Here is a 19,298-nt window from a genome sequence, read left to right on the forward strand (position 1 = left end):
CCCCGGATGCAACTCTGATCCGAAGGTCGCTACTCACGATCTGTTCCACTGTTTTGCTACTTCAGATTCATGGCATTCCTTTCCAACTGTTATTGATGAATCTTTGGATATCGTATACCCTCGTGTAATTTCCTTTTAAGTATTTTAATAGATTCCTAATTTCAAAAAAAAAAAAAAAAGACAATTTTGTCCTTTTTTATTTCTTTGAAGTTTCAATCTCAGTGAGTTGTAGGGAACACCATATAGGACTTTCTTTCATAATTTTCAACAATACTCGAATTTGTACCTTGATCCACCCCTCATGTCCTAGTATATTCTCAAGGCTTCTCATTTATGCCAATGCATGAGTAATAAAAATAAAATCAGTTACATAGTAGTGTACACGCAAACCTCAAATTATAAAATAGGACCAGGTGAAAATCTTATCTCATCCATAATAGGAGCTCTTTCTAGAGATTCATATACAACATGAAACTTTATTACAACATCCTGAACCATGCCCCTAATGGTAAATTAGTCATCGAATTTTTAAGTGTTTTCATAAGTGTCCATGTTTTCCTTCAAAGTAACCAAAATACGACTCCACATTTTTCCACTTGTCTAATCATTCCTTGCAATCGAATCGAGCATGGCATATAGATATGCCTTTGCTTGTGTGAAATCTTTAGCAGCTGTCCAAAGTCAACAAGGAGGATTGAAAAATTGGAATGTTGAAGAATTCTTTTCTTTCTCTTCTGATCTTTTAGTGGTGTTTAATAATTGAGTTTCCAGAGGGAAAATGGGAGCATTTAGATGACTTTGGAAGGAATACAAAACCCCGTATGATTATTCATTAGTTGATGAAATTAAACTGTTGAATTGTTTCATATATACCAAGATGAGTGTATGATAGAGAAAACGGGGGGGGGGGGGGCGGGAAATTTTGGTTGGATTTTTTTATCTTGAGCTGAATTATGATAATGGGTTTGTAGAGTACCAAACACAACACTCCAATCATGAGAGCTTACACTGATGTTAACTTTCCTTATTTTCTTGCTAAAATTCGACCGCGATGATATCCCATGTAATTTACCAATAATTGCGGATATTAAAATGTAAGTTTTCTTTACGGTAACAAAACGTACCATACAATAATCAAACATCAAGCGACTTAATATACTAAAACATTAACCTACTTATTACAACTAACTAAATCGATTTTGAATTCTTATTTAAGTAATAACTAATGCAAGAGGTTTAACAAATCATATATCTTGAATCAACCCACCAACAAAGATATATATATAAGTTCTTCGTAGCATTTCTTTAAAATGTTAGGAACTGTAATTTTGATATTTTCTTTTTGAATGTAACAAAAATTAAAATAAACATTTTCGATTGCAACCCATTACTCTTAATTATACTTGTGATTGGTTTACCCATTCAAAATTGAAAATTACAAACAATCTTGGGTTAGTGTTTTTAACCATAATCGGTCGACGTATTTCTATGTTATTTGGTCGATGTTCATGACCACGTGAACCGATTAATTCTCTATATGTTTTCTGGTTGAAGAACACTTAACCAGAATCGTTCGATGTTTATGCCCATGTCGCCTGATTCTGGTATGGAAAAAAGCTCAGTTTTATATATGTTTTTTTTTTGGCTAGAATCGAATAATGTGAGTGATCAAATAAACCGATTATGTAACCTTTGATTTCTTAACTGCTAAGCCCATAATCGGTTCATGTAAATGTCCACATAAACCGATTCTTAGGGGAAAAATGCACTACTTTTTTGTATAATTTATTAACCTAGAATCAGTTTCTATGTTGCACAGACACGGACACAGTACACGATTACGACGCGACACGGTTACGGGGACACGGCAAATCTCAAAAAAGCTGGTTACGGGGACACGTTAGATGTATTACACACAGTACAGCAATCTACTCAACATAATTATTATTCTTATTTTCGAAATACTTGATTACTAATAAAAAAATAATAACAATGAAATAATGATCAAGTTGTTCATAAATAATGTTTTCGATTTAGATAAAATATGAATAAATTAGCTTCACATTCTGTTTATTTTGATTTTCCAAACCAAAACTAATCATTTATGGTGTGTATGAAAAAGTCCAATTAGTGTCAGCAAAGTGTCCAATGTCGACTTTTACGGGACACGTAATATGGCATGTCCATCGCATGTCGGGAAGTGTCGTAACTGTGTCGTGTACAATCATGTGTCCGACATGGTTGCGACATCTTCCTAGGTGTGTCCGTGCAACATAGATCGGTTTCTATGAGCATTATTTTGTATGAACCGATTCTTTTAGTTCGGTGTTAGGAATCGGTATATGTGTTTGTATCGTGCTTACCGATTCTTACAATCGTACTACGTAGTAAGTAATATGCACCGATTATGGGTGTTATTCGCGAACTAAAACATCAACCCTGAACCGATCTACGAGTACATTAACATCCACCGATTTTGGGTTGATGTTTTTCCAAAAAAAAAAAAAAAAATTAATACTTTGGTGATGGATTAATATTAGTTGATTTATAGGTTAACAAGATTAGATATCATTTTAGTCATCCGAATTAACACTAATTAATCAGGTATAAATTAGCCATTAGAAAAATAAATGAATAAGGGGTTTTTCATTATACTTCAAAATGTCTTATTTTGTTTCTAGTGATATGCCTTAGATAATCCTATAGGTGTCAAACTAGCCAGAATAATCCTGGACACCTTTTCACCACCTTTTGGAAAAATTGAATCTCGAGTTTTTTTATTTGGAAAATCTAATAGTGCATTTGGATACCAGAAGCAGAAGTGCTATTACTTCTCCAGAAATAGAAGACGGGAGCAAAACATTTTGCTTCAAAAAAAATGAACTTTTTTTCTTCCAGAAGTAATTCTGAACTTGTGTACCCAGACTAACTTCTGACATTTTTGCTTCTAGAAGTTAAAAGCAATTTCCGGGTGTGTATCCAAACAACCTGTATATCTGGAATTTTTTACAAATAAGCAAAGAAGAAGACAAAAGTATTTGTACATCATTTGTCTATTTTTCGGAAAAATTAAGAATCCTATTATTGGGGCTGTATGGGGATTGGTTTTTTGGGGATTGGTGGTTCATGAAATAGTGGTTTTGATAACTCTTTATCCTCAATTTTACATAATACTCAATACACCCTCGATTTTATTAGTGATAATTATGGTGATTAAGTAAACTAATTACGATTACCAAATGGATTATACTAATTTAGTGATTAATTTCTCGAGAATCAAAACTTTTTTTTCTTTTTTTTTTGATTTAGAAGAAGAAGAAGGATGATTTTGATGAACTTTTTTGAGAACTTTGAAGAAAAACTGATGAAACCTATCCTGAAACTAGTCTAGAAAACCTTGTAATAAACCCCTATTAGAAATTTTGATTGATTCGAATATTTTAGGAACTGGAAAAAATATGAGTTTTTTACAGATTACGTCTGGGAAAATGTTGTTGTTCCAACCATTATAGAGCTTTACGATTCGTTAATTAAGAACTCCTGGCCGTAATACGGCTGGGATAGTAAGAATTTCTGGCCGTAATACCAATTTACGACTTGGTTAGTATGAACTCCTGGTTGAATACTTATCCAGAAACACCTGTGTCTCAATCACGGCTGCAAACCCAACCTTAAATGGTATCCACGGCTGGGATACCTAGACGTTGTTAGGCATGAACACTCTCAACAAATGCATTAAATTCCCGAACACTCTCAATGGATGGTTTTTCAAAAGAATTAACCGTTATGTCATTAACCCCTATAAAAGGAGACCATTCAATCATCTCTTTCTCACCCAAATCCTAGTTATAAGCTCTCATATTCATTCCCATCTATTTCTCATCCAAAAGAAGAAGAAAAAATATTATGGTGACTCCCTACACTAATGAAGAAGATTCTGCGATTGTTAGAGCATGGGCGACGGTCAGATAACATGATAAAGATCTAGACATTGACGTAGATGAAACATCCTTGTCTTTTTGGAACCGTGTTTTCATAATTTTCTTTGCACTAAATGAAAATCGTAATGGAAGAATTTTGGCAAGCCTTAAGGATAGATTCGAGAAAGTCTTTGAAGAATGCGAAGATTTTAAAAAGGAAACGAAAGACCAAAAGGAATCCAATCTCACAATGCCAAGTGCAATAAGAGCAAGTTTTTTAATAAGTTTTTCATTAGAAATCATTTTGAGTAACACTATATAACATTATCTAACATATCGTATTTGTTTCTATAGTGGTCGAGGACTCACCGCCAATATGAGGCACTTCATGGGGAAAAGTTTCAACAAAATGATAGCCATCGCATCTTAGAAAATACTACCTATGATTTTGACTGATACAAATAAGGGTTTATTTTAATTGTTATGATCTATCCTACCAATGTAATGAAATATGTATGCTTTTCCGATTCAATGAATGAAAAACCATTTTGGTCTATTTTGTTTTATGTTTGTTCCATTTCTCAAAAGAAATAGTTTCATATTTTTTCAAGTATTTTCGGTCGGGTTTTAATGCAAGACGACCTATCCGTTTTGACCACAGAAACTGAAAATTCAAATTTACGGTTTAAATAACGGACCACGGCCGAACCGTAAACTCCATATCGTATGGGTTCCTATAGTTTCCCAACCGTAATTTCGATATCGGTTTTGGAAGCTGGTTTTCCGGTTGGGATTTAACAGGTTACGTAGGATATTTTGGCCGTTAACTGCGATTCCCATAATTACGGCTACTTACGGCTGGTAAACCCAGCCGTTACTATGGTCGGTTTTGTAAATTTTATTGTCATATTCGATCAAAATTTTCACTTTACATTCATCAATAATGTTACCATCACATAATTCACGTTACATTCAATAGTTATACCCCAAACACAAAAAATAAAACATGGAGTAATACAATTAAATAGTCAAGGTTGGTTGTCAATCTCAATAAACTCTCTCGTGATCCAATAGCATTTCTCATGCTCAAATTCTTTGCGACGAATAGCTTGGTAACGGGCAAGATCTCAGGCGACCTAAAAAACAAATCAAAGTAGAATTAGTATTTTATTCAAAACTTACTTGATTAGAAAACATTTGCACATACTCACTCTATTAAAAAAGGTTATTTCGGGACTCATCGCCTTCACCTGTGCCAATTGCACCCTAAAAACTTCCATTTCTAGGTATATCTCCTTGAGCCTATCCTTTATTTGGTCCACCGATCTTCCGTTTTGGTTACCATCTATGGCCACAAAGACCATAAATATACGGTCCCATTGAGAATCATCACTTTCTCCCGCGTTAATGCCTTGATTTTCGTCATGCTTTCTCACCGTGAGCGTCGCTCTAATGGTTGTTATATCTTCTTCGGCGGTGTACAGAGTAACCATGTTTCTTCCTTTTTTTGCAACAATTGTGCGAGAGAGAGAGGGAGTATGTTTTTGCAGAAATTCTTAGTCGGAGAAGGATTATTTATAGAAAAAAAATGACCCGACGGATAGTTTTTGAAAAAACTAGTCGTTCCTCAAAAAACTTAACGCATTATCTCAATGAAGTTGGAGAATTACGACCAGGAAATATATAATCTTCTGGCCGATATAAGGGTTACGGCTTGGTATTTCAATGTTTCCCGACCGTGTATGGTGGTTACGGCTTGGTATTTCCATGTTTCCAGGTCGTAAATATGAAACTTGCTAGAAGTTTCCCAGCCGTTTTCAATGCGTCCCAGCCGTAAATGTGTTACGGCCTGATTTTTCAGTGGGAGATGGCCAAAGCTGATTATGAGGATGTCCATGGCAAGAATTTTGAACTTCATGGTTGTTATCATGTCTTGGAAGAAAGTATCTATGCTGACTTATTCCACTATTATTAAGACCCATGTTTGCAATGTAATGACGTTTTTTTTAAAGTTTATGATGTGAAATATATATTCCTTTTCGTTTCACTGAAAAATGTATGGTTTTTCCCTTCCTTGGTTCCCAAAAATGATACAATTATATAAGAATATAGAAACACTAACATTTCATTTAGACAATTACTGTTAGGAAGCAATACACAACCCATCCGTTTGTCAACCAACGGCTGAGAAACTTTCCAACCCAACCGACATAAACCATAACGGTTGGGAAAACTTTCCAACCCAGCCGACATAAATCATAAAGGCTGGGAAAACTATCTAACCCGACCGACACAAAACTTCAAGGCTTGGAAAACTTTCCAACTCGACCGACACAAAACTTCACGGCTGGGGAACTAATAGTTAGGCTGGGAACCTAATGTTACGGTTAGGAATTCCCTTCCGATTTCAAAAAAATTTCCTTGTTTTCTATAGATACAAAACAATTAACGGCTAGAAAAGTCCCAACAGTGATAGTTACTTTACTGTTAGGAGTTCTTTGAGTCCCAACTGTTGCTACACATTTACGGCTAGGTCGAAAAGAACTCCGAGCCGTAATTCTCCCAGAACCAGTTTTCCTAAATCCTAAATTCTTCAATCTTACATGTTAAACCAATTTAAAGGAAAAATAAATGGTGGGTTTTTGAATTATTAGCATTCTGGAGGATTTAATGGTGTTTGGACAGATTCTGTAACCGAATCTCCAATCTCCAATTTGTGGATCAACACCTTCATAAACAATAGAATCATAACAAGTCTATGACAACCCAAATCGTCCTGATCCTGTGATATTGAGAATAAATCTTAATAAACATTTTTGAAAATCGATGGAGATTTGATAAAAAGAAAAACAACCAAGGTTTTGTTTGATTTTAAGAAGAAGAAGAAGAAAAGGGGTTAGGTGAATTAATTTTGGTTTTGAAATTTGATTTAGTTTTGATTTTAGGTATAATAGTGGTCAAGGGTATATTTGACTTTTCATAAGAATTAGGTCCCTCTTATCCCCTAAGGATGTTAGATAGCATATAAAGCCCCAAATTCCAAAAAATTCAAGCCCCAATAATAAGATTCAAAATTAAAGGTGGGCTAGATTTATGCTCGTGCTACGCACCGGACATATTTTTCTTTTAACTTGATGTGCGCAGGGTTTCGTCCCGCCCCGTGGCGATGTATTTTTTATTTGGCGAGCGCTGGGCGTCGCTCCGCCCCGTAGCGATATATTTTTGATTCAGTGTGCGCGGGGCTTCGTCCCGCCCCATGGCGATGTATTTTTGATTTGGTGAGCGCGGGGCTTCGCCCCGCCCCCTGGCGATGCATTTTTTATTTGGTGTGCGCAGGGCTTCGCCCCGTCCCGATTAGGTGTATTTTTGATTTGGTGTGGCGGGGAAATTTAATTAAATAGGTGGAAAATATGGGCAGATTTTATTTGTTTATTCCTTCTAATTTGGTGTGCACGGGGCTTCGCGCTGCCCCGTGGCAATGCATTTTTGATTTGGTGTGCGCGGGGCTTTGCCCCACCCCTTGGACATGTATTTTTGGATTTGGTGTGGAGGGACAAATACATTATATAGGTGGAGGATATGTGCAGATTTTATTTATTTTTTATTTTCGCAGAAAATATGTGAATTTTTCCCCCTTTATATATTAATTTGGAAAAAAAATAGTCTTAATATAGTAATTACTCGATATCCAAATTGAATTTGCCATAAAATTCCAAACACGGTAAGTTATGGTTTTCTTTATAGTTTGTAATTTTTGAACCAATCATACATTGTCAAATGTCCTCACATAAATATTGTCATTTCATAAATTCCAAATTGAATTTGGTTTTCTTTTTTTATTTTTTTCCTATTTTTCTAAAACCAATCATACGTTGCCAAGTATCACCAAAATGCTCGTTTCACAAAACTTAAAAAACCTATTTCAATCAATAGGAAACGAGAATTTCCTTACCGTTCAACGAGGGAGCTTTCTTTTTCCAGGCCTTTAAATCTTTAGATAGATATTGTATTATTGTGTAGGAAACACCCACGGTTACCAGTGGAGAAGCTCTGTATTATTTACACTACTATATTTTGCGCTTACGCTGTGCTGGAGCTCAAATGGAGTAAAAGAAGATCCTAAATCCCAAAAGAAGTATTGATCTTTTTATACATTTTGTTGACTGTGGTTACTTAAGTATCAATCCTAGATGACTGATCAACCGTCGTAGAAAACCAACGGAAAGCCCTAATTTAAATTCAGATTGGTTCCTTTTGAATATCAACAACAACAAGGGAATTAAAAATGAAATTTGCCAATTTGGGTTTGATTCTAGTGATTGCTGTTGTTTTTTCAGCCATTGATGGTGTAAATACTTCAATGCATGTCTACGATCATGAAATCTTTAGGGAAGTTGGTAATGCTTTCCTTCTATCAGGTGGTAGTGAAGGTATTGTGTCTTCTTCTTCTTCTCGCTCTTCCAAATCAATAGAGGAGGGAGAGATCCAAGATGGGCATTCTTTTATCAGGTAAGCAATATCTTTTATCTTATTGGATTTTAGAGATTTTGATTTTCAGTTTAGTTTTAAGCTAGTGTTTTGAGCTTAGATCTGCTAATGTATTAGTATAAACTAGGTTAGATCTACTGAAACTTCTAGTGAAGACATGAAAAATTATTGGGGGCAATTAGAGTTTCCTTATCAAAGTTGGAGATCTCATTTCTGGGGAGGTCTTACCTACACTTTCAGTGTCTAAAATAGTTGGTGTTTAAAATTAATACGAACCAACGTATTCATAAACTATAATGGAGCAAATATGTCTTGGATATATATTGCTCAGTCAGATCATCACTTTTGATATTTTACACCTCATCATTTACTTATGCTAAAGCAATATTCAATATCGTTTCAGAACTTTCGTATTGTCCAACTGTGGATGTTTCATCATTTTGCTCTTACAAAGATGATTTCAGTTTCTTCTTTGTGTGATCTCGTCTTGGTAGGTCAGGGTCAGGAAGTTGCATAATTGGACATTTAGTTTGTATAGTCGTAGGAGTTACTAACTCCTACTTGCTTTTTTATTTTTATTTTTATCTACTTGATATACTCAGGATGAATCTAGGTTGGTTGATAGTTTGTTTTTTATTTGTTGTTGGAGCATTATCTTAAATTGAGTTTAAAGTTCAAACCTTATAAAATCTCGTGGTTAAAACTGATTCTCCCTTGCTGAATCTGAACACCAGAAATCCATGGTAAGTGGTTTCTACTTTCTATGGCCTCAAGGTACTGGCAGGTTCGTGAAGTAGGTGTTCAAATCCTTTTCCAAAGGATAACAATTGCGGACTATGCTGATCCATTTTGTGTGAATATAAACGCTAGTTGTGTTATATCGCCTCCAGATTGTGCAAGGATGTGATGGTTGGTGTCAACTTTATGGTGGTAATTGTATTAGTTACCAGCGGATAAGCCGCCTAGTTAGTTACCATTCCTTATACCTAGGGTTTTCTTTAGAATTAGACATTACTTTGAATGAACTTTTATTTCTTCTTTTGAATGAGCTTTTGTGAATAAAGATGATGGAATAGGTATAATTTAGTCTTCTGGGTTTAGGCATTATCTCTTTTGCTTGAGTATTATTGAGATGCATGCTAAATAAATGGGAATAATTTATGCAGATTTGAGAATGTCACTTTCTGGAGGACTGAGGAAGCTGCAGCACAGCATTCAAGTATGGCACATAGTACTGGGTTAATTCAAGCATTTATTTTTGAGGCATCTGATCGGGACAATATCGGTGGTTCTGCATATGGTGGACAAAAGGCTATTTGTTGTACTCAAGATCTTGCAAAGCTTGAAGGCTGCAAGCTTGGTGAAGTCATTAGGAGACCTTCTGCTTGGGACCTCAAGTGGCCAATTGTTATAAATACTCAGTTCAGTGGGGATTCTATATCTACAGAGATGGAGCAGGCCGAAATAAATATTCCCAAAACTGGAATGTACAACTTGTTCTTTATGACCTGTGACCCAAGTCTGAAGGGGATGGTGATGAGCGGAAAGACGCTATGGAAAAATCCTGATGGTTATCTTCCAGGGAGGATGGCCCCACTAATGAACTTTTACATACTTATGTCGGTTGCATGTGTTGCTTAGTGTTGCCTGGTTGTTCCAGTACATCAGGTTTTGGAAGGATATATTGCAGATCCAGAACTATATTACCCTTGTTATTGGTCTTGGCTTGTTTGAAATGACTCTTTGGTACTTCGAGTACTCACATTTTAATAGAACAGGAACGAGGCCTATTGCAATTACAACTTGGGTTGTGACAATTGGAGCTATCAGAAAAACAGTTTCCCGTCTTCTTATACTTAGTGTTTCTATGGGTTATGGGGTTGTACGGCCTACTCTTGGTGGTCTTACTTCGAAGGTGATTCTTCTTGGACTGACCTATTTCTTGGCGTCGGGGTTACTGGATATTGCTGAGAATGTAGGAACCATTGACGATATCATAGGGAAAGCAAGACTCTTCTTGGTTCTTCCTGATGTCTTCCTGGATGCTTTTCTAATACTATGGATTTTCACTTCTCTGTCGAAGACCTTAGAGCAGCTCCAGGTATATCAATTTCTATTTTCAAAGAAGTGTGACTACCATGTGAATGAAGAAACAGCAGCATTTGTCTATTATAATGCAACAATACAAATATGTTTCTCCAATTTTTACTTGCAAATTTGGTCTTTTCGCAATGGTTTCTGACATTGATTATATTAACTATCTGGCAGGCAAAGAGGAGTTCCGTGAAACTGGATATATATAGGAAATTTTCAAATGCGTTAGCTGTAACTGTAATTGCTTCTGTCGCTTGGATTTTCTATGAGGTATACCTTCAGCTAAAAGTAACTTTTCATATATCTTTTTGTTTGGTAGGAGAAGTGTGATACTAAATTCTCTTCTGTTATGTTGTTGCATTTTCTTTTATAGTGGAGAAATATGCAAATGACTTATATCCCCAACTTCTTATATTTTTCATGGCAAAGATTATTACAAATTTTCCAGTGTTGTTTGTGATTTTTTAAGAGTTTATCCTGTGCAAATCTGACGGGAATAGAGTCAAAAATGCAATCACACCCTGCGGCCAAGAGTTTTGTGGCTATAAATCTTAGTTTTCTTATCCCTCCTCCAAGCCACCTTTATCTCCTTGTCACATTACTCTTATTTTTTTCAACATTGAACTGGTGCATATTTGGGTCGACCACAATTCGTCTCGGTTATTCTACGTTTATTATCAGAAATCAGGGCAAAATTAAAAAAAAAACACTTAGACAGCTTCCTTAATTGGAATTGTTTAATTCCCTCACTTACCAGCAGTCAAGTCCTTGATACTATAGATCCACGTTCACTTACTGTAGAAAGCCTCTCTTGTGCAGGTATACTTTAAAGCTACTGATCCTTTCAGTGAACAGTGGCAGAGTGCTTGGATAGTTACCACTTTTTGGGATATTCTTGCATTTGCACTACTTTGTGTGATATGCTATTTATGGGGTCCATCTCAAAGTTCTCAAAGGTGGGGTAAAAGATTATAACTCAATTGCCCGAAATACTCTTTTGTAAATGAAATTGGTGTTTGAGAGATTTCTAAATTGTTATTGTCTAAACAGATATGCGTACTCGGAGGAAGTGGGGGACGAATATGATGATGAGGAATCTCAATCTCTAACTAAGGGAGCTACAGAAGGTGATCTTAGCTTAGTCAAGCAAGATAATTATGTTGCTAGATGTGATTCCGATCAACAAGATGAAAATGGAGATGATATAGAGGAGGGAAAAAGAGAATGATCTCAGTCACAGAAGAAAACATACAAAACCAATTCAAATGAAAAGATAGTTTGTAGGAGCTTTGTTGCTATAATTATGGCAAGTGTTCACCTTGCAGTACAACGGTCTGAGAAAGGAAGGGTGAGAATGACATGGAAGAACAATTTTCCTAAATCTTAGTTTTGGCTTTTAAAATGTTGTGATTTGTTAATATTTTTCCCTTTCTTGTCGGCATTGATGATTTGTCTCTGTATATTGTAAGTGAATCATCTTACTTACTGAAAATTTTGAGCCACTTCTATCTGTTCTTTCCCATCTTGTTATAAAATGAATCACATGTATTATCTATCTTGTTATAAAATGAATCACATTGAGATTAATTAATAGACAGTTTAATAGAAAAAATATTTTCGTATACTAGAGGTGGAATGTCTGCAAGTTTCTTTTTTTTGTTATGAATAGCAAGCAGATATATCTACAAACTAGCCTGAAAGACCAGCAGAGTTTGTTACACAAGGATTATTAGAGTTATGTAAAATAGTCAGCATCTCTTGCCTACTATTAGATCTATCTAATAAATTGAGTCTAATATACTTAGGAGGGATAGCATTCCATGTTACAGTTCTATTAGATCATCTCAAACAGTAGGTCAAAAAGATCTTATATGGTTTTCATACATGGCTTAAATAAGGCTCTCTTAGTCTTCGAACTCATCTTCAGTAGTCAAGATTTCATCATATGATTTTAATCAGTAGTCAAGGTTTCATCATATGATTCTAAATTTAATAAATATAAAAATATGATTTTATATATGGGTAGCTACCACAGCTGGTCATCCCCGTTCCTCAAAGGTTGATGCGCTCCAGAAGGTCACAGGTTTGAGTCCCTGATGGCGTAGTATGTCAGAATTTGACATAGAAGGTAGAGTTAGCTTGCCCCCTTACGGCATAATCAGTTCCCTATCCGTTTCGGCTCCCTTGGCTGGTTCCTCATGAGGCTCGCTGGTAGGCTAGTACGACAACTTGTTCAATTATTGTAGTAGTACGTCGTTGGAGCTTAGCGTGTTAGAGCAGTTCCTATGGACTCAACAAAACAAAGATTTGTTCATTTTAATCCCACTATGAACTCAACAAACATGGAAAATGGATGAACAAACCAACAAATTTCTTGGTTTCTTAAGTGAGATGGAAAAATAGGCGCGCGCTAGATGGAAAGTCGGGCGACCGTGGCACACTCTTGGTGCGTGAGCCAGAAACGCTGGTGTATGTTTCAAACTCGCCCACTATTCCATCACACACCAGCGTTTCTGATGAAATCGCGGCGTTTTTCTCAAAACCGCCGACGACTACTTTCATCCAACGGTTGTTACTCCTTTTTGTTTCCTTATATATTCAGTCCATCTCCAAACTTAAAACTTACACCTTCTTCATCTCTACATCAAAATTTCACAATTTCATGCCATCTCAATACTCATTTTTCTTTTATATCAAACAAAATTATTCATATCAACTCAATCTACCAGAAAAGATGCCATCTCTATAAATTTCATTCCTAACAAATATGGCATCCTCATCGCACCGACCACAACAACGATCACAACAACAAACACAACAACAATCACAACAAGATACACCACAATCACAACCAAGAAACACAAGAATTCGTGGTGTCAAGTATACGATGGATGAAGACGAGTCAATTTGTAAAAATTATGTGTTATACACATTAGATGAAATCAATGAGATTTATCAAGAAAAAAAAACTTTTTATGAAAAAAATTTACAAAAAAATTTGTGAAGAAACTGGTAACATCAATAGACGTGATGCCGAAGGGTTGTCTCATCGTTTTCACACAATTTTAGCAACCATTAATGAATATGTAGCTTTGATCATTTAAATGTGGCGCAACAAAAAAGGTGGTAAAGGCGAACCAGAAGTGGAATGAAGATGTCGGGAAGAGTGGCAAAGTTCCAAAAAACGGGCTTCCAACATGAAACTTGTTTCACCATTTTGAGGTGCTTAACAAGTTTAATCCATACTTGCTGGAAGGTAATCAAGTGCCTGCAAGATCACCACATGGTCCAATCTCGCAGAATTTTCAGAATGGTGGACCTGCTTCCTCACATGTAGGAACTGGATCTCCATATACCGGGTCTCCAAGTAGTCAGGAACAACACAACCCTAATTGAGACGTTAACACCAACGTCAAGAGAAGAAGAGGAGGGGGTCAGAATGCTACAAAAGCAGCGAGAGACGCAGCCCAACGAGCATTAAAAGGAGGTTCAAATGAGTTCAACTATGCCGAGCACAAGGAATTCGAGTTGAAGATATAAGCATATAGATCCAGGGGACGTGGCATTGTTATAAAGCAACAATGAAAAAGTCGTCTTTCGCGAGAACAATACTACAAGGATTATAAGCTAAACAAGCTACTCGCCTTGAACACTTCAAGAATGAATGAATGACAACTTTTTGTATGGACTAAGGAAATGGATTCGAACAACAACAAATCCCTCAGAATATGGAAGAAGACGAAGATGATGCCTCGGAAGAAAACAAAAATGAATACAGTCTTGATAACTGATTTTAATTCTTGTTTAGTAGTTAAGTTTAATTAATTGTACTCGTTTATTTAAAATTACTTTTTATATAATTTCCTTAATTTTAGTTTTAAGTGTAGTCGTTTAAACAAACAACTTTAAATTAAATAACACATTAATTAAAATAAACAACACTAAATTGAAAATAACATCTATCTGCCTCTCCCTCACCCCTGCGCATTTCTCTTGCTCCTTTTAAAACCCAAAGGTGCTTAGTTAGATATTTTCTTAGTTATCCATAGATTTCCCGGTTTTGGAGTATGTCAGTGGAAAGTCTATATTGTCTTGCCGGACGCCCATGCTCCACCACAAGATTCGGCCTCAAATCTTCATCTGGAAAACTAGTCCAGGTTGGGTCTCGTCTGGTTTCTTCAATGACCATGTTATGCAAAATGATACAAGTCAACATGACGGTCCGGCTATGATGGCAAACTTCCTTTTCAGTATATCAAAAGCGCGTTCGACATCCTTTCTGCATTTCATTTTTTTTGTGTTAAAGTACTTCAAATCCCTTCTAAGTCATCGGTCCAAAACCTACCTGACTATAAGCTTGAACCATTATTGACCATTCTTGATAGATTCTGTCTGCTAGATAAAAACCCTGAGTGTAGTGATGACCGTTGATGGTGAAATTACAGTGTGTCGTGATCCCATTCTTAATATATTCAAACAATGGTGAATTATACAAAACGTTGAGATCGTTATTTGAACCCGGGAGTCAAAAAAAAGCATGCCAAAACCAACAATCATAAGTAGCTGAAGCTTCCAAAATTACAGTTGGTTTTGGATAATGACCCTTATATTGGCCTGCCCATTCAACCGGACACGCATGCCACGTCCAATGCATGCAGTCAAGACTACCTAGCATTCCTAAACCCCTCGCGGTGTTTTCTGCAGTTATTCTTTGAACATCTTCCTGAGTAGGCTTTCTTAAAAAAGTTGGACCAAAATGCTCGACTATTGTCTCGCAAAACAATTTGAGATACCTAAAGGTCGTTGTTTTCACAATACGGTTGTAATCATCCGTGTAATCCGCTAGTACCCTAGATAAGTTCGGATTTGACTTTTTGATTTTGGGAATTTTGATTCAATAAAAAAAATTCATATGATAGGCCCGCAGTTTATATGGAGTGGAAGCGGTGTATTAAAGTAAGTTATTTTATGTTAAATATGATTATACATCGAGAATACAAAACACAGTTTGGATTATTTATCCTCACAAGGATAAATCTACGGCTCCGCTTTCTATTCATTTCCCTTCAATTTCGCATTCACTGCATATTGAAACGAAACGCCAAAAACCAGCCTTTCCAAATTTTAACTTCATTCATCATCTTTCGTCCGAATCCAAATATTGAGTTTACAAATTGGAGCATGTTGAGAGAGTAAACAAAATTAAATATTGAAATCAGTAAGACTAACCATATTCCTTTCTGTGTAATTAGGGATTTTGTGACTATATTTTAACGGCCGACTGTATATGGTCACTTGAAATGCATTTGTCCGTCACAACTTTCGTACAAAAAGAAGAAAAACAGTTAACAATTCATGAAATTGACATCCAAATCGACATAATTAAACAAATTGATCGAAAAATTCCATCATATATAAGTGTATAAACATATTTCCAGTTCAAACTTATTAAGAAAAACCATTACATCAATCAACTGAATCGGACTCCAACCGAATTGAAGTAGCAGGGTATCGGGTTAAGAAGATGAAGTTTTTAGATCGTTCTTCACCGTATCCGACCCATTTGCCCAAATAGGCCCTTATCTCTTTCCCTGCTGTAAAATGGAAAAAGAAACCTAAAAGGGAAACTATGAATCGTGTTATCATCTGTGAATCCTGCGATTGAGAGAAATTTATTAAATCGAGAGAGAAATTATTAGATTGAGAGAAAGAAATTACTTTCCATGATTTTCTTCTTGTCGCTAATCAACAACTTGCTTACCTTCCTATCAAGCAACTAAGAGCAAACCAATATAGAATTATTCACTCGGTCATCAAAATCGAGGTGTTTTTTTCTTTTCATTTTTTACTTTTACAGAGACAGAAAGAGATATACGAAGAATACTGAAGAAGTAAGATGGCGGAGCCCTGGAGGAAGAGTTCTGTGATTTTGTATAACAATGTTCATGACGATATTGCCCTTAATGACATGTGAATCACACGTGTAAGGAAACAAGGAAAAGTATTGAGGATATACGTACACGTAGAAGGTAGAAAGCAGGAACAGAGTTGAGGTGGGGAGAAAATATAACTAAACCAAAGGGTTCATTCACTAATCACTAACATCACAAAATTATCCTTCAAACAAAAAAAAGAAACAAAAAGTCTTAATGAACCGAGGGGAAAACAATGTAAAAAAATCGCTTCACACAAAACATGGGCCCCTGCTAAACTTCCGAAGGGCGGGGTCCACTGCGGACCACAAAAATCAAAGAAAATGTGAGAGGCGGTTTTTTGTTGATGTTTTTCTCGCGGTTCATTAAGAATGACTGAAAAAGAAAACATCACATAACCACTCCACCGCACCATGTGGTTCTATACTTTATAATTATAATCAGCGTATAGATGCATGCTTTGCATATAATGCATTGAAATAAAAGCATATAAACTATACTGTGGTTGATGCTTTTTTGATAACATGACATGTACGTAGTTGCAAAGATTCTCTCTGATTATGTACATCTGACTATTTATTTTCTTTGTCTTCTAATCTTGTACATTAGTCATGAATGCGATAAAGTTGTTGGAAATTTAGAGAAGTTTGCCCCCATTTCTTCGTCGGCCCTCACTGATGTAGCAGTAATCTAGTTTAGTTAATCTCAATGTTGATTTTTTTCCTGAAACACCCAAGGTCAAACTGTTGTGCTCCAAAGAAAGGTAAGAGATTACTAGGGTCCTTATTAAATGAGTATTTCAAATATCCTGCTTTTCATATTTTTTTGAAATTGGATTTTGATTTTTTATTTGAAGATTTTAATTCGATCCGAATAAGATTGTTTTGGACTAAAAGTTTTCTTTTTCCCTCTTCTGGTTATATTTTAAAGGAATTGGAAGAGAAATGGCTTCTAGTAGTGCATACCTTTGAGGATATTTGGAAGCACAACAATACTGAAGATTGTTGGATGGACAAATTCTTTTTGGTATTGAAACGGTTCTATGCTCGAGCGCTGAAGAAACACTAGCAAAAAAAACCAGAAAGTATATCAATCTTCTCATTCTTATTCTTCATTTAAATCATAATCATTCGTACTGGATTTCCCGAAGCATTGAAAATTCTCTGCATTTATTCATGAGGTTCAAGAGCATAAACAAATTTATTCATGAGGTTCAAGAACATAAACAAACTGTTAAACAAGGTTTATTCATGTTTTTTAGGTGTTAGATGATTAAATTAGGAAGTGAGTTTTCTTTATTATTATTTTTTTTATAATAGGTTTGTTTATGATTATGAGTATGATTTAAATTTTGCGGGTGGTGTTTTTATTTATAGGATTCCCACATTGGATGGTTTCTTGATGAATCTGATCCTGGATTTCGGGATGTGCACACCACTGAAAGAACTGGCTTGATCACAAGAATTCTCAAGTGTAGATTAATCATCCTGAAACTTTATTTCCCTCTTTATGAAGGATAGAAATGGACATCCTCAAATCTTGAATCTATGTTTCATTTTTCGAATTTGAATTTGGTTACCATAAATGGTCATTCTATCTTAAATTTCAATATTTAGTCACCCTTTTATTAGGAATCTGAAAATAAATACAGCACGACATAAGGTAAATGGATGGCAGGAACAATTTTAATGGATCATTAGAACCTCTTTTGTTTTTGATGAAGTTGTTAACAGTTTTGGGTTTCCTATTTCCAAATACATTTAGTACTCCGGGTAACTAAACATCTTTAAGTTGATGAATATTTTTATTTTTTCATTGTTGTATACATGGGTTTTTGAATTTTGGTGTTTTGATGAATTAGGTTAGGCTGATACAAAATTTAATTTTTAGCCTGAATCAGGTACCTAAAAGCTTATAGCTTAGGACAATCTGATGAAGTGGTTCAGTGATTGAGGTTAGTTTAGTTTCTAAATCACATATTTTGGAACATCACTGCATCGCCATTGCTATTGGGCACTTTTTCGATCTCAATAATTTTATTTTCTTGTTTACTACATACAAATTGGAGAGATTACCTAGAACTTTATGTTTCGATGACCTTGAACTTGAGCCAAAGAAGCTAAGGGATATTATTGCATGCAGTGCGGAGGAGTGATCAATGACCATTTCATACCTTCTTTAAATAACATCTATGGAGTCTGGATAATTCAAAACCAAGTAATTAACAATTCAGCGTCTATGGTTTAACATCTTTTCAATTATAAGTGCAATCTGGAGTTTCCTTTTTGTGTAGATGAAACATGCTCTCTCCTTAGATCATGGGATTACAAAGGTCAAGAAAATCGAATGCACCGATGAATACATAAATTGTTGATGGAAGGTATTAGCTATTTAGATTTTTGATTGTTTTCTTGTATATTACCTAAACTAAAGATACGATTCTTAATTTTAGATGAGTTTACGGAATTGAGTATTGAGTTTTAATTATCATGTGATTGTTTTAGGTTTTGGTATTGATTCCTTCAAATACTTTAAGGTACATTGATATTGCAGAAACCTTATCGCAAAACCATGCCATAGATTCGTTTCGTTCAGATCTTGCTACATAAAAGGTATGTGTTCATATACAGTTGTTTTCTTTTCCATGATTCCTCTATTCAAAATTTCATACTAATGGAGTAACTTTGTTGGGTCTGGTAAATATCTATGACGTGCAACATGGTAATTATGGCCTTAGTTGTCGATATAAATGTCCTTTGCTCACTTACTGCTAATTAAATGCCAAATCTTCCTTCTGCTAATTGCACAAAGTTTGTATTAGTCTATCCTTCTAATACAGATTTTAGCTTTTAAATCTATCCAT

At 35.4% G+C, this 19,298-nt stretch overlaps 1 pseudogene; it reads left to right on the plus strand.

The window, feature by feature from the left end:
- The first annotated feature begins 7,945 nt into the window (after nt 1–7,945).
- LOC113303063 lies at nt 7,946–12,057 on the plus strand (annotated as a pseudogene).
- Nucleotides 12,058–19,298: the final 7,241 nt, after the last annotated feature.

This window comes from Papaver somniferum, chromosome 8, assembly GCF_003573695.1.
Source record: "Papaver somniferum cultivar HN1 chromosome 8, ASM357369v1, whole genome shotgun sequence".
NCBI lineage: Eukaryota > Viridiplantae > Streptophyta > Magnoliopsida > Ranunculales > Papaveraceae > Papaver > Papaver somniferum.